Source organism: Magnolia sinica, chromosome 1, assembly GCF_029962835.1.
Source record: "Magnolia sinica isolate HGM2019 chromosome 1, MsV1, whole genome shotgun sequence".
Taxonomy (NCBI): domain Eukaryota; kingdom Viridiplantae; phylum Streptophyta; class Magnoliopsida; order Magnoliales; family Magnoliaceae; genus Magnolia; species Magnolia sinica.
Window position 1 is genome coordinate 27,759,828 of NC_080573.1, and position 13,448 is coordinate 27,773,275.

Genomic DNA, 13,448 nt, shown 5'->3' on the forward strand with positions numbered 1-13,448 from the left:
TTTTTTTTTTAAAAAAAGAAAGGGGACTGATTATATAAAGTAGAAAATAGGAACAAAAAGTAGCAACCATGATTATTCGTTGCATGTTCGATGTTTCAGTTCAAAATTTGCATTTTAATTTTTACAGCATTGAGAGAAGTGTTCAGGGCCAAACTAGGAAACTGCCCATGCTCCGATTTCTTACCCAGCAGATCATTCCTAATAGGCAAATGATCCTTAAATAAAAACTGATAGAAACCATTAGGTATAGAAGTAATTCCTAATAGGCAAATGATCCTTGGAGCCTATGGAGATTTATGTAACTTAGAATGTTAAATATAAATCCCAAATAATGCCCAAACAAAGGTTTGACTCAATATTTATGGGAGTTTTATGCCAATTTAAACATAAGGCACAATACCAAATTAAAGAATAAATCAAGTATTGTACTGCTAAACAGATCAATACATTTTATTTTTAAAGAACTATCAATGCAAGAAATCTCTACTTGAACACAATGCCCAAACCTTTCAAAGTCTTATGCAACTTTCATCATTTTATTAAATCAAAGTCAAAGAAATAAACTACATCATGTTCAATTTGAAGAAGATGATCCACTCTTGCATGACATCCACTCTGAGCAGTTGCTCCAGCTAATGTTGTGAAATGGGTCGAAAAAATTAAGATTTTCAGTGACCACATCCAAAAAAAAAAAAAAAAAAACAATCGACATACCCCAAAATCACGCCTGAGTAATTCCATGTCCTTCTTGCACCAAAGCAATTAGCTAATTATTCCAAAGGAGTTACGAGAGATTTAGAAGGACCATGAATCAATTTTTCATGAACAGTGACACATAATGCAAAGGAGTTTTGAGGCAATACCTGTATTGTAATAATGAACTCTGAAACCAAGAAAATCTTCAAATTCACAATAGCCCACACCTTTTCCAGCAAATTGCTCAATTAATAAGACAATACAAGTAAAACTTAAGTAATAAGAATGGATGAAAAACAACGTAAATTATCATTTCATTCCATCTGTAACTGAAATTTCGCATGACAGAAGGAAGAAACCATACATATAGTTTTTACAAACTTAGCTTAGAAACAAGGGAGAATATGTTAACTAGTCATGGAGGAAAAAGCCTTTTCCATTTATCATCCATTCATGAGAATGGCAAAGTAAAAGAAAGTAGATGATGGCTTAATAACAACACCATGCTAGCTCTCTGTAAGGCATATGCAAGTATGCCTCAAGATAGAACATTTGTAGCTTCAAAGCTGCCAATGGAAGTACACTTGACTACTGTGGCTACAAATGAGTGTACCACATTTACCAACTCAAGATCACATCTAGACATAAGATACTACAATCCACACAAAACATTTCTTGTTAAGCCATTTTATCAAATAGTTAGCATGCACAAAACACAGGAGGAATTACATAATGGCTCTCTGAAATCCAACTATTAGGATCTAAAATCATGTTCAGTTGACATTGCAAGTAACAAAAGGCAAAACAAAAACCACCTAAAAATCTTAGTAGTCTTCACAACACAAACTCCCAAAACTTCCAGCAATGTTAGGCTGCTAGATAGAATAATCCAAATTGATAGGATTTTAAACCCATTACTGATAGTAACTAGAATACATGTCCGATAAACTCCATCATCATCTGCTTGACGGACAACAGATTGAAGGCCCACCAAATACAGCAGCCAATAGTGTCAATTGCCACTGTCATCGCCGCTAAGTTTGCGGCAGCCATTAATGGCAGTAACAAGCTCTTAGAACTCCCAGCCATTAAAAAAAAAAGAAATAAAGAGGGGTTTTCAAATCATAGATGGGAGGAAGAATAAGGTTTAACAGATGAGTGGTGGCTACCATTAGAGGTGTGCGGCCGCTAAATCCTGCTTTTGATTTGAGTCAGCTGTGATGAATCAAACTCCGGTGGCTGGGATTTTGAAATCAGATGCTGGCATATCCAACTCTCTCCCTTCTTTGGATCTAACATACACACACAGAGAGAGAGAGAGAGAGTGGGAATGAGGGGGTAGGGTTGAGAGAGAGGGCACGAGAGGGGTAGGGTTGAGAGAGAGAGCGGGAATGAGAGCACTAGGGCGGCGACTTTTCTTTTGGGTAAAATACCGTGCCAAGATTCCGCGTTCGCACAAGTGTTCTAATGGATGGTCCGATAAAGGGCTTTGTGGGGTTCACGGTGATGCATTTGATATATCCACTCCATTCATTAATTTTGTAATTTTTTTACAGGGAATGACCCCAACATCTAGGAAAATCGAAGCTCTAATTGAACCACACCATCGATTAATGGTAGGTATTAATCTCCACTGTTTCCTACTGTATGGTCCACTCAAGCGTTCGATCTACTTCCTTTTTTGGGCTCTTGCCCTAACATGCTCTTTCAAAATGGATAGATGTATTAGATGGGGCACACATATTTTATTGGGCCTCATAGAGTCCCTTATAGGGCTGTCCCAGGGTGTAAGAATGGGTGGAGGTGTAAGCTTTTGGCTACGATTTGATCAACTTTTAGCTATGATTTTAAGTCGTAGCAATATAGCTACGGTCTATATCCATAGCTAAAAGCTAGCATAGTTCGTAGCCTTTGATCATTTTTTTTGGTAGTGGGAATCTGCTCTCTGATCGTCGGTTTGAATGTTGACTTTTGCTCGAGTCATCGTCCCTTCTCTTTTTATTGTCGATGGTGGGTGGCTACTCCTGCGCTTCATGTCCTTAGCCGAGCTCCCGACACTCCATGTAGCTTTTCACTAGCTGAAGAGTTCCTCACCATTGGAGTACTTAATGCTCAGTTAAGGAGATCAGCCAATGTGGTCGGAGAGTTCTTACCGATTGAGAAGAGGAATCTCCCTTCCCAAAGACTGGATATCATGACGATTAAGGCTATCTGGTTTGAATATCCCTCTACTTGCACTACCTCCTCATTGAAATGAATGATATAATCTTTTAGTAGCTCATCCTCTCTCTAGGTAACAGTGAGGAGGTGGGTAATCGGCTTCCTTCTATCCTCTCCTCTGATGAACCAAGTGATTAAGGCCCTGTTGAGTTGCGCGGAGAAGCTAATCGACCTTAGCTTCAGCTGCCTGTACCACTTTTTTGTCGCCCCTGATAAGGTCTAGAAAAATGCTCTACACATCATCGAATTGGTCACACCATGCAATTCCATCCATGCCCTGAAGGACTCTAGATGCTCGGTTGGATCTCTGTTCATAGAGTAGGTAGTAATCTATGACATTCAAAATCTCGATGAAAGTGGAGATCCTATAATGTCGTCAGTAAACGGTGGCTCTGTTTCCTCCAACATATCCTCAACTGAGGTCGGGACCCAAGCTCGGTATGCTTGTCGGATATCACTGATATGTCCTCGTATCTCCCTGAGTTTGACCTCCCAAGGGACCTCGTTCTTTGCCATCACCTCGGGAGCTTTTTTGCACCTTCTTTTCTATAGCATGTAGCATAAATCAGAGTCGGCGAGCGCGGTAGTTCCTACAGTGTGGGCGGGCACATGGCTATACTTCCCAGGCTATTTCTTGGCTTTGTATGAGCCGACAGGTGTTTGAGGAGGTCTGAAGAGCTCAGTTTCTACCGGTGCTTCCCCTTCATGATCAGGAAGTCGATTTTGCCTGTCCAATATCTGCATTATATGGTTTATGTTGTTAGTTAAGGCCTCGAACTAGTTTTCCAACTAAACAAGCCGGCCTCCATGATTGTGGGACCTCTGCACGGGCACTGCATGAGCAGAATCATGTTGGTGTTGTGATGGTGGATCTTGAAGGTCTGTAGACTGCTCGGCGGGTGTTGTAGCAATTACAATGATAGTTGCCAAAGCCCTCTTTCTTCCTTTCACCATTGTAGAGTAACTTAGAGATGATAAGTGAGTTGGGAATGGCTTTACCGTCGCTTCCAACAGACGCCACTAAACTGTTGATGTGGAAATTTGGTCATCCCCTCTAGACAGTTGCATGCTTGTAAAACCAAACCACAATGGGGACCCTAGATGTAACACCTCGAACTTTTCAATATGCGAGTATTGAAAGTTCTCGAGGGTTACCATGAAATTTAACTTAGTATGTACATGTGTACGATACCAATCTAGCTATCCTTACCTTAAATCCATTCTCCAACATGAATCTGACCATTGGGAATAATTTTCATCCATAGATCAAGCCACCCGACCGTCGATTATGGGACAAGACCATCCATCATGTGGTTTGATCTATGTACATTCCCATAATTAATTTAGTGAATAACTTTTTATTCATAATGATTTAGATGTAAGCTCGTTTATAAGAATTGTTTAGAAAGGTTCATATAACCATGTAGAACCATTAGATTGCACAAAACTCTTAGATTAGCAATAATCATGAAAATGCCATTAACCTAGATCTTGAATTCTAGATCTCAAGGTTCTCATGATCTGTTCGATGAGAAACCTTATACCATGCTTATATGTCATGAATTAACCATACATGTCAAATTTTAACCCTTAGATCAGCAAGATCCATAGTTAAAATAAACATTCACTTGACATGGACCACCTAAGGATCGTGATCACTTGATACTTTAAGATAGGCCGTACCTAGAACTGACAAAACGAATGGACGAAGTAGATTTCTCAAAAACAACACTGTGGGCCCCATAATTAATCCTGAGTGTGCATGGTAAATGTGCACCAGCGGTGCACTAAACTGGAAATTAGGTCAAACCTAGTTTGACCTGATAAATTTTTTAAAAAAAAGAGTTTTCTCCCTGTTCGCAAATAGAACGGACATCGTCCACTAGGACATGTTGTGGCCCACAATGATCATCCCATCTGGATGATTTGAACCGTCCATCGTGTTTATGGGACGATTTTGACCAAACCCTAGCTCTCTTCACCCTAAACCCAACCAAGAAACTAAAGTCGAACCCTCCCGCAGCAGCTGCAGCTAGTGAGGAATCCGGACGCACCCCAACCTTTCTGTTACATAGGACGGCTAGAACTTGGGAAAGACACACAATCCAAACTAGCCATCTTGAAGCTAGATCAAATCCGAGCAAACCCTAGTCTGCTTTGCATAGAGACAAGCTCACACGAGGGCACAAGTCTTGTCACAACTGGACTATGCAATTCAAGAATAAAATGGAAACTGTTTAGTTTGCTTTGTGCTTTTGTAGCATCGACTGTTAGAGGAAATTTATCTCAACCATCCAACCTATGCAAGGAGTTCCAACCCTAGCCAAGAACGCCGAAGGAATCGGAATGTCCTCCACATTCCGGAAGCTGGCAGTTCCAAATGGTGTAAACTTGCGCCATTAAGAGATCTAAGTCATCCAGATGGTGGCCCAACCATGCACGATCCGACCTCCAGAGAAAAAAAAAGAGAGAGAAAAGAAAAACATAAAAAGAAGAAAGGGAAATCGAGAGAAATCAAAAAGTAGAGGAAATGTAGATTTCACTCCAGCGCTACATCCTCACTCGTATAAGCTGCGTAAAGACTATGCACAAGAAAATCGGATCGCCTAGCCATGTATAAATCTACTCACACACATGTTGGAGAATCTACACAGCCAAAGAAATAGAGAGAGAGGAACAAGAAAGAGAAGAAGACGATGAGAAGGACAGACGCTGAAAAATTGCTGAAATTCACTGGATCACTAAAGCAATTCAGTGCAAGTCCAACCAATCTCCAAGCAGCAAAAGGAAGGTGAAATTAGAGGGTAATGACCCACCAAGTTGCTACTTGAGTTGGGTATGGTTCAAATCTAACCTTCTCCTAATTCTCTACCTTTTCCTTCCTTTTCTTTCAAATCCAATACACCAAACCGAGTCGACTCGTTGGTAGGATGGATCTGGATATGGTAAGTTAAAACTCATCAATGCACAACTTGTCTAGAGTATGACCTAAATCCATCTTCCTAAGACTTACTAAACCTAATTAAAAACTAACTTAAACAATCCAAACCAGGTGATTAGAGTAGGATTTAGCCCTAAAGTACGCCTCTGAGCAATTAACTTAGTAGAAGATGATCCAACGGCCTAAGGTGAGGCATTCCTTTAAGCTTGTATTAATTTAAATTGATATAAATTATCTTACCTTTTACATGCTTTCATGATATTATGATTCTCTCCCTACAATAGTTAATTTACTACCAACAATTATTTATCCTTGGAATTTATGGTATGATTTCATTATGGGGCGATGGATTCAAGCCTTGCCCTTGCCTTCATTAATTTTACTGAGTTAGTCCTTGCTGCTCTTCTCTTTGTTGAGTTAGCCATTATCAGTCTCCTCTTTATTAAGTTGGCCATTGCCACTCTCCTCTTTATTGAGTTAGTCATTACTACTTTCCTCCTTATTTTATTAGTCGTGTGTTATTTAACTTTATAGCTTGGGTCTGTGCCTTGAAATTTCAAAACTCCCATAATTTGAATTATCTCTCTATCAATGCAAGTGTTGTGCTAGAGGTATCACAATTAATGATTCAAATATTAATCGTGGACATAACGCGTTATGGGTAGTGGCCCTCTTGGTTGGTATGTAATTTCGTGGGTTGGTTGGCGTGGTGTACAATCGATGTCAGTAAATCACCCTGCGTGTTACATCACTTTTTGGGATTAAATGTCACAAATAGTACTCTATGAATACATCGTGTTACATAAATCCCCCAATCGCATTGTTGTGCTGCCTTAAGATATTTTCATAAATCCACATTAATGTTGGACACGCCAACGAATCTCCGTAGTCTGAGAATGTGAGGCGAGTCGAATATTATGATCTATTTTCCACATTGTGATAATGATCACTACATATGATGAGCTGCATACACTTTGCTAGGCATACATTCGTATAAATTGTTTGCGCATATTAGTACCCCTCGTAGTGGTGGAGTACGTGACGTATCAGAACCCTTATGTTACTTTTATGAATCTCTTGAATTATTGTTAATCTTAAAAGATAACCATGATTATGAGTAGGCTGTTAACCCTCTCCAACTGTACAGATGATGCGGGTGATGTATAAATTGAAGACTTAGAAGACCATCTCCTTATGGAAGATTATATTGAAAGAATAAGAAGATAGTTTTATACTTCCGCTGCAAACTCGATAATGTAATAAGCTCCCATTAAGAGGACATTTGATTATTTACTGAATTCTTTTACTCTGATGAAATAATCAATACAATCAATTTTATTCTCGTGAATGTTACCTTCATGAATGTATTTGGATGTAATCTAAATGAAAAAAATCATAAGGTGTGATTTTTAAAGCATCCAATTTATACATTATTTACACTCGGAATTCTCATGCACAAGTATGTACTCGGGCCATGAAAATTTCGGGGTGTTACATTAGATGTTATAGGGGACCCTCCGATGCTAAAGTTAGAATAGACGCTCTGAGTTTAGTAGAAATAAAGTTGTTGTGCATACCTTCTACCATGGGTGGGTCTCTTATTTATAGCTATGTGCTACTATTTACATATATGGCAATGAATCTACCATATAGTCGTGCATCATGCACGGAACTGTCCTCGGGATCCAAGGCATTATTGTCAGCATGATTCTCAGTGAAGATCTTGAGGAATTAATCTTCCTCGTGTATAAAGTAGAACTCCTGGTGGTCAGGTCTCGAGGAGACCATGGTAGACTGTCGATGTCATCCTCTAAGTTGGGGTGGTTAGCTTCCGAGAGCATCGTGGTCGGCTGTCGATGCCAATCTCTAAGTTGGTTTAACCGAGGTCTTACAGACCTAGCTAAACTGTTAATTATGGTTAGGGCCCATCTTTTAGGCCGGGTCGGTACTTAGAGTTGTTCATTGATTATGATACTGAGATATCATCCAGAACCGAGGTCACTGCTTGTAGATGGTGCTCAGGCTAGTCATGGAGGTCATGCTTAGTAGACCACGTCGAGCTTCTTATTTGATCTTCTTTCCTGAGCTATTGGACTTGCGTTGCTTCTATACAATTCCAGATGTTCGGTCAGTCCATTTTTACCCATAACATTGATCATACAAACAAGCCAATCATTGATAATATGGAAATTCGTTATTCATCTCAAAGAGAGATGTATCATGATGATGCATAGATATTAAGTAGGCATTACATGCATCCAATGTGATTACATGCATAACTTGTGCTTGGATTCCTAGGGGATCTCCCTTATGGTTACGCCTAGCAGATTCATTGCCAGATGCCCGCGATAGTGTAAGCCTATTCACATAGTAGATATATGATTACCCATGGCTACCTAGATTGGTGTCTGTCGGGTACAAGTTACTCACTCATACTTATGGTGGATGTCTAGAGGGTGCAATTTCAAGTTGACGGATATCCAACTTAAACAAGTGGACGATCATCCCACTTGACATGCATATCATGACATCTGCATCTATGCTCTTATTGCATGCACATTGTTTTAGTTTGATTGTGCTATCTTATATTGTGTTACATATGAACCGTGTTGTGTTTACTCACTAGCCTGGCTAGCTAACATTGTGGATTAATAACCATACAGAGACGGACGATGAAGGATGATCTAGTTAGGTGCCGAACAATGAGGCTAAGTTAGTGGATGAAACTCAAGATTAATTGTCATATTTCACGGAAGACAAATTCACTGCACTAGACAGCTGAATTTACTATACAATTCATTCTAGGAGTTTTAGTTTTCATTCATTAAATACAATGTTATATGGATTCAATCAAGAATTTCTCATAGTACGATATGGTTGATTTATGATTAATTTTATATTTTAGTCAAATAAAGTCCCAAATGGGTGGACTTAGACTGACTTTGATAGTTTATTTTATAAACGTGATTGATATTGATGAAATTACTAATTGGTGAAGTGGAAATAGTTGTGTGCATGAATGTTGATGTGATGATCATCTAAAATACATTTAATTATGCCTCTTAATAACTACATGATGGGTTTCTTTATGTACACGCAGTGTATGATGAAATTGCGGTAAAGACCACTTTAGTTGAAGTAGGAATATGCCAATAAGTCCTAGAGGGGGATGAATAGGACTTTTAATAATTTTATAACAATTTTAAAATTCTATCACTCTAATCCTTATAACAAGCATATATTAGGATTACTCAAGAGTAACTTTACTGGCTTCCAACCCCAGTAGAGGATCCAATCACAAACTATTTGAGAAATGTACAATATGCAAACTAGTGTGTGATGGATATGACTGTGTGTGTGTGAGGTGTGATCTCGGATAATCAGATATGAAAGTATTTAAGGAAATCACATAAACAAATGAAGGACAATAACAATCTCAAACACAGTTATTTTTATAGTGGTTCGACTACTTGTCTACTCCACTCCCGGTAACCGCACTCAACCCTTGAGTGTACCGGATTTCACTAAGGAGGTTTCACACGGTTCACCCCAAACCCAAGGTTTTAAATCAGGTTCACCTTTAACCTTTACAACCTACACCTAGGCTAACTGTTCATGCTCTCACGAGTAAGGGTCAACACAACGCACCCACTTTTAGGCACACTGGCCAAGGATCTTCTGTAAGACCCTAACTGTTTATGCTCTCATGAGTAAGGGTCAACACAACGCACCTACTTTTAGGCAGACTAGCCAAGGATCTTCCATAAGACCCTGACTGTTTATGCTCTCCACAGAGCAAGGGTCAACACAACACACCGACCACGTACACTCTCACCAGAGGCCTCCTAGAGGACTTGCAACGGGTGAGAAACACCTCAGACCTAATCCTATAAAGGAATGATCACAAGGGTCCTCTGGACTCTGATAACTTACAGATAAGCAGATGAGTCCATTTTAGCTCGTTGATGAATATCTCCTCCTTTGTCTTTTGCTTCCTTAAACCGCAACTCAGAAGATATACCAATGCATGGCGACGGGTTGGGTCAAGGTTATGATGAAATCCAACCCTTAAATATTTTCCTATAAAGAAGATAGAGTGATTCCAATCATCTATGCATTCAAGGCATCCCAGCTTAATGATTTGCCATTAAGGTGGTAGTTGGAGGATCCTTGAATGCAGAAGTTCATTCCCCAATCCACTCTATTGAATATCAATGATGAGGGTGGATTGGAGGATGAACTCCCTTGAGAGAAAGGGCTTTGAGTAAATGATATAAGGTATAACACTCAAAAGCACTCTCTTCTTTCTCTACCAACAACTAAAGACAAGCTCTCTATATATAGGAAAAAAGTTCCAATGGATATAAAACGGTCACATTTATGACAGAGTTCGATATCATCAAGAAGGGTCGATATCATCGAGCGTATACTCTTGATTGCATCGACTGGCCGCTCGATGACACGAACTCAATGTCATACGCTTTTGAAACATTTTGCCAGTTGGTTAAGGAAATCGAGAAAGGTATCGATATCATCAAATTTCAAACTCCGATAGTATCGATAAGAGGTTCGATTCCTCGACATTTGAAAATGAGAGAGACTTGTTTTGAAATATTTCAGGTCAATAGATATGATCGAGGTACACTTGATATCATCTAAATTTGAATGTCGATGATATCGGTAGTCGGGTTGATGCATCGATAAATTCAAAGCATTTTTCAGTCAAGCTTGCTGGACAGTTTATGTCTATTCTCGATGCAATCGACTCAGCCTCGATATCATCGATATTTGAATATCGATTCTATCAAGTGACCCTCGATCAAAGATAAATTATCCTGAAATATTTGCTGGATATCTGTGAGTCTAAGACCGATATCATCGAAGGCCTTCCGATATCATCGAGATTTGAATTCCGATGATATCGAGGAGTACTTCGATATATCGATGATCTTATGATTTTTCTTAGAAAAAATAGGGACTCATTTGCTCTGCTGTCGATTTTATCGAGTCAACTTCAATAGACTCTGGATTCGAATATCGATGATATCCATAGATATATCGATACATCGATAATTCCATCCAGATGAGTATATGGTTGCTGGACATATTTTATCCTCATTTCGATGATATCGTTTAGTCATCAAGGACATCGACAGTGCATGTCGATAATATCGATCAGTATATCGATAAAATTGATAGAGCTATAAAACTTGGAGATTTTTTAAATTTTAAAAAAGTTTTCTAACTCAAAACCCTATGATGTTCTAATTTGTTTTAAGGGTTTTAATTACCTAGTGTTTTGAGACATGAGATGTGAGGCTTAGATTTACCTGTGGTGAGTTTGTGCACACATCTGGTTGAGGTAGACGCTTTGATCGATCTTCCTATGGGGCTTTATAGTCTAACTGACTCAACACTCACGCTAATTGAAAAACTAGGGCACTTTCAATCTCCCCCTTTGTCAATTATATGACAAAATACCAAAACACCCTAGAACAGCTTCTATATTGACATCCTAAATTGTGTGTACATATACTTTACACAATTTTACAATTTAATCTAGTGGGCACACACATAATCATTCAGAAGGATTCTGAAGCTGCTCCCCCTATCTTGATGCAGCTACTCCCCCTAACACCTGTACACAATATTTAAGCCAAGTCACATTTTCTGTTGGGGTGGTTGAATCGTTCTCCCCCTTTTTGTCACTCATTGACAAAGGATAGCATAATAGTAGATATTGACTGAAGTTTGAAGCTTTAGGGAGAACCAAAATTCAAAGAGCATACATATATAAAAGATAGATGCATAATAATGAAACTAGTGAATTAGACATCTCGCGTTTGGATCCTATGTATGCAAAGCAGACCAAGTAAGGTAGTGAGATAGGTAAGCTAGATAAACACAACATTAAATACATCACATACTATCTGCAATATACGCACAAACCTTATATACTTAGAGAAAACAGGTGATCACAAATAGAAATATGGCAGTAAATAACTGTGATTAAGACTCAGCCATATCCAAAATAACAAACCGTATACTGCCCCATCTTGGAAGTAGAAACAGTTATCGAAAAAAAAAGGCCCATTCATGGGCACCTAGAAGTAACCATCAGTAGCAAACCCACACAGGTGAATGTGATAGCGTTCAGAGTCTCATACTACGGCGGAGGAGCAGAGGTAGATGGTGTCGTGTCGTCTTGACGGCAAGTCATCAGATCAACCAATCATTGTACAGTCTGCTGCACTACATGGACCAGCCGTTCCAAGATGGTAAGCCGCTCGTTCATTGATTCCCTGAACTGGGAGACATTCCGCTAAATCTCTCCAATCTGATCCTGATGGAGCTTAAATCATTTAGCATGCCCAGGAGTTGATGTCGACGGTGCTTGATGGGGTCCAGGAGCTTCATCTCCAGCCATCTCAGTCCCTTCAGTGGGAGTGTCACCTGCACCTCCTTCTCCTTCTACTTGAATGCCTTCCTCTGGAGGATCCTCGGGATACTTATGGAACTTCAAGTCCATCCTTCTAATGTTACTTTTGTTGAAGACTTGTAGTGGAAGTTCTGGATCACTTATAGTTGGAAAACCGATGGTGTCATATACTGTGTGTATGATCCAAGGGTAGGGCAAGTGGACATCCCTAGCTATATGAAAGGCATAGACTAACTAGTGCACGATAAGAGTAGGCAAACAGACCTTGACTCCAGAGGCTACTGAATGAATTATCATAGTCATGAATCCCGTAAGATCGGCCCTGTTGGAACCTCTAGAATAGATGTTCGAAGCAAAGATACCATGCAGAATCTGGAATCGAGGTTCCATGAATTTGGCTTTTAGAGCATTGCCTTGGTGCCACTGGACGTCACGACCATGACAGAGGAACTTTGTGACCATGGACCGAATCTTAATATTTTCCATATCCGAATCCGGGAGTCCGACGGATGATAGGGTAAGACCTAAAATACCTACAATTGACTCAGGGGTGATCACCACATCGTCACCCTCAACGGACACAGTGATGGATGGTGGGTCAGATACTAGAGAATGACAGGCGGCGAAGAAATTATATGTTCTTTCAAGATGATAAGGCCCGCCAAAATCAAGAACGGGCAACCAATCTATGGCAGCAAGCAAGGTTCCAGGTTATATGGAATTAGACAACTCCTATCGACTTTTCTCTCATGAATAACTTTTCTCGAGTGAACTTTGCCAAGACCAGATTTACTTTAACCAGTGGAGGTGCCGGTGCCTCGGACTGGGAGCCTCTATGCGATCCCTGTCTAGTGCGTTGCCTTGTAGGGGTCCCACGTTCCGGAACCCTTGCTCTTTCTTTTGGAGCAAGCACTTTTTGTCGAGAGGATCTTGACGACTCACCCGATCTGGATACTTTTCCTTTGTCTTCTCCCATTTGGACAAAAAAACGGATTTGAAAGTTTTGGGAAAGACGGACAAAACCCAACTGAAAAGGAGATACCCAAAAAAATAAAATCTTGATGTATAGAAGGGTATTACCAGATTTGTGGAACATTTGGGGCAGTCCGACGAGGCTCCGAGCTGTCCGGTTGAGAAGAGCGAGCAGGGAAG

The 13,448-nt window shown here is 39.8% G+C and overlaps 1 long non-coding RNA gene across 1 annotated transcript; it reads right to left on the reverse strand.

Annotated features, from left to right (window-relative positions):
* Positions 1-379: 379 nt before the first annotated feature.
* Positions 380-2,013, reverse strand: LOC131238818 (uncharacterized). Its single transcript, XR_009168050.1, has 2 exons — positions 1,866-2,013; positions 380-923 (listed from the first exon to the last, which is right to left on the reverse strand). It is a non-coding gene; the product is annotated as an uncharacterized LOC131238818 (long non-coding RNA).
* Positions 2,014-13,448: the final 11,435 nt, after the last annotated feature.